Source organism: Hippocampus comes, unplaced genomic scaffold, assembly GCF_001891065.2.
Source record: "Hippocampus comes isolate QL1 unplaced genomic scaffold, H_comes_QL1_v1.1 scaffold146, whole genome shotgun sequence".
NCBI lineage: Eukaryota > Metazoa > Chordata > Actinopteri > Syngnathiformes > Syngnathidae > Hippocampus > Hippocampus comes.
The window spans coordinates 119,021-122,072 of record NW_017806156.1 but is presented as its reverse complement, the minus strand read 5'-3'; the positions used below and the strand labels follow the sequence as shown (position 1 = coordinate 122,072).

Sequence of the window (3,052 nt, the reverse complement as noted above, 5' to 3'; positions counted from 1 at the left end):
CGAAACTTTAAAAAAACAAGGCATCGATTCAACTCCTGATGACAAGCCACCATCCAGCAAGGAAGCAATGCAAATGGCAACAAAAATCCTTCAGTATGCCCAAGAATTACCAGACATCGGTGATCAACGGGACAGTTACTTGCAACTAGCAAGAAAACTATGACACGCAGGCAAACATTGTCATAAACCAAAGAATGCATCCAACAAAACAATCCAAAATAGAAACATTTTTTTTCCCAAGACAGAAAAAAATAAATATTAAAATACTGTACATATTTTACTGTTGTGATTTTTTTGGATACACCTGTATTGCAGTTTTTGTTATCTAAACAATATATATATATATATACAGACACACACACACACAGTATATATAATTTTTTATTTTTTCCAGAATTTTCAGGAAAGTCCACTTTCATCTCTGAAAAAAAAAACAAAAAAAAAACAGAGCTCATTGGGCATGATGCTTTCTTAATTTTGGCTGATATGAATTGGCTTAGTCCTTGCACAGTTGTTATCAGTGATACCAGATTGATTTTCAACCCCGAAATTCAGGACAAGCATTCAATTCGGAGGTCCTAAGCCAGATATTTCCAGACAGATTTTACTGTGTGCTGCTGATTTATGAAGGTGCCTGGCAGCTTGATGACATCTCACTGTGTCTTCGTGGCCATACCCCCGCCCCCCTCCGCCATTACCTAGTCTCCCCACCACCCCGAGGAATGTGACATTAGTGTTGACCAACAGCCAATCAATACTCGAGGTTAGCGTATTAGCTTCACACAGCCACAGGAGGCGCTGTCAAGTTACGATTGATAACAGAAAGAAAGGGTGGCGCAGAAAAGGCAAGCAGAGCAGCTAACAAGGCCAAATACGGCAAACACAAATACCGTATTTTCCGCACAAAAAGGTACACTGGATTATGAGGCGCACTTTCAATGAATGGGCTATTTTTAAAAAATTTTTCAGATATTGGACGCACTGGATTATAAGGTGCAATCTACAATGCATGCACTAGATGGAGCTACGCTCCTTCCGTTCAACTCGAGAGGTGTTCATGACCACCTCCGAAAAACGTAAATTAACATTACTTCAATGAAACTACGAAAATTGACAATGCATCAAAACAGAAAATCAAGCGAGGAAATCACAAAATAAATTCTATAGCCCCCCCCCTCCCCTTGGCATTTCCTTGAGCGTAGCTCCAACAGAAGGATCAGACGTCAGTAACATGTAGGAGACTGGACTGTCTCAGAAGTGTTTGCTATTTGTTCCTTTGTTGTGTAGTCACAAACGAGGAAATCACAAAATAAACTCTGTATGGGGGCTATAGATTTTATTTTGTGATTTCCTCGCTTGATTTTCTCTTTTGATGCATTATTTTCAATTTTTGTAGTTTCATTGAAGGAATCGTTAATTTACGTTTTTCAGAGGCGGTCATGAACGCCTCTCAAGTCGAATGGAGGAAGAGAAGGCACGGAGACGGACAAAGACGTACCCGTATTTGTTGAGACTGTGAAAACCATTCACAAAGTGTGTGTTTTAAAAAAAACAACACCACAGCTCTCTTTTTTCGGAGCTGCAACAAAAAATTCAATAAATCAGCGACACGGTTCACTGAACCAACAGCAAGTTATAACATTGTAAGTGTAACTATCCCGGTCAAGGATGACGCTTCAACTGATGTCCAGAAAAACGTTTAATCTTGGAACACCGTGAAAACTAAAACACATTTCAAACAACAATCAAAATTACAATATCTTGAACAAGACATTAAATAAATAAACACAAAATGACATACCGTGTGCACCTTAGTAAACCGAAAGTAGATCAAATTAAATCACGGAGACCACACGGTATCGTAGCTCTGTCTCTGTCTCTCTCTCTCTCCAGTTTTCTTCTCGATCTTTCTAATTCCTCACTATCCGCGGCACGTGACCCGGAAGTGATTCTTAACAAAATATTCCAAATAACATATTAAGAGGATTTAAAGAAAAAACAAATGTGAAAATTCACATAGAAATATAAAGTACTTTTAGAAAACAACAAGCCTAAATAAATCAACTTTGGACTGCTGAACATCCGCTCACTCACGAACAAGGGACAACTCATCCAAGACGTCCTCGCCGAACGCAAACTTGACTTCCTCGTTTTAACAGAAACCTGGCAACAAACAAACGACTTCGCTGCTCTGAATGGCTCCACTCCTCCCGGCTTTGTTTACATCTGCTGTCCCCGTGGCAGCGGCCGTGGAGGAGGCCTCGCGGTAATCCACCGCGAGAACTGGAAAGTCTTGCTTGTCTCCGTCCCTGCATCAAGCTCTCTTGAATGCCTGGTGTTTAAGCTCCCTGGACCCTCGCCAACCATCATCGCCACAGTTTATCGCCCCCCAAAGCCACATAGTGATTTTATCAATGAATTTTCCAGCTTAATCACACATTTATCCACTTTCTCGCCAAATTTAATTTTGCTGGGAGATTTCAATATTCACATGGACAACCCCCTCTCGCCAAATTTAATTTTGCTGGGAGATTTCAATATTCATAGGGACAACCCCGCCCTGCCACTCACCAGAGACTTCACATCCTGCCTGGAGAGCCTCGGGATACACTGTTTTTTTTGACTTCCCGACCCACATCAAAGGCCACACATTGGACTTGGTTTGCTGCTCTGGCCTCTCCCCCTCCAAGCCCACTGCTGATGTTTTTCCTGAAACCGATCATTTCCTCCTCACTTTTAACACCGTACTCCGTCTCTCTACAATCAAAACCTCCCGCCTCATTTCTTTTCGTAATACCAAAAATATCAACATCGACACCTTCTGCTCCATTATCGACCGTTCCCCGCCCCCAGACACTCTTTTAAACCCGGATGACCTCACCGCTCACTACAATGCCTGCCTCACAAATATCCTAAATTCTCTTGCCCCCCTGAAGACCAGGACTGCCTCATTCTCAACATCTGCCCCCTGGTTTACACCCGCTCTTAGGTCAATGAAATCAAAAAACCGCCAACTGGAGCGACTCTATAAGAAAACCGGTCTCACCATCCA

At 42.0% G+C, this 3,052-nt stretch overlaps 1 protein-coding gene across 8 annotated transcripts in view; it reads left to right on the top strand.

Annotated features, from left to right (window-relative positions):
* Positions 1–3,052, top strand: part of LOC109531046 (uncharacterized protein KIAA0408) — a 44,543-nt gene that overhangs the window by 13,725 nt on the left and 27,766 nt on the right. The window contains exon 3 of one of the 8 annotated variants that reach the window (XM_019895069.1): positions 703–763. The exons of the other annotated variants lie outside the window; for them this stretch is intronic. The gene's annotated coding sequence lies outside the window, so the exon portion shown is untranslated. The remainder of the gene's footprint in view (positions 1–702; positions 764–3,052) is intronic. 8 annotated transcript variants of the gene reach the window in all.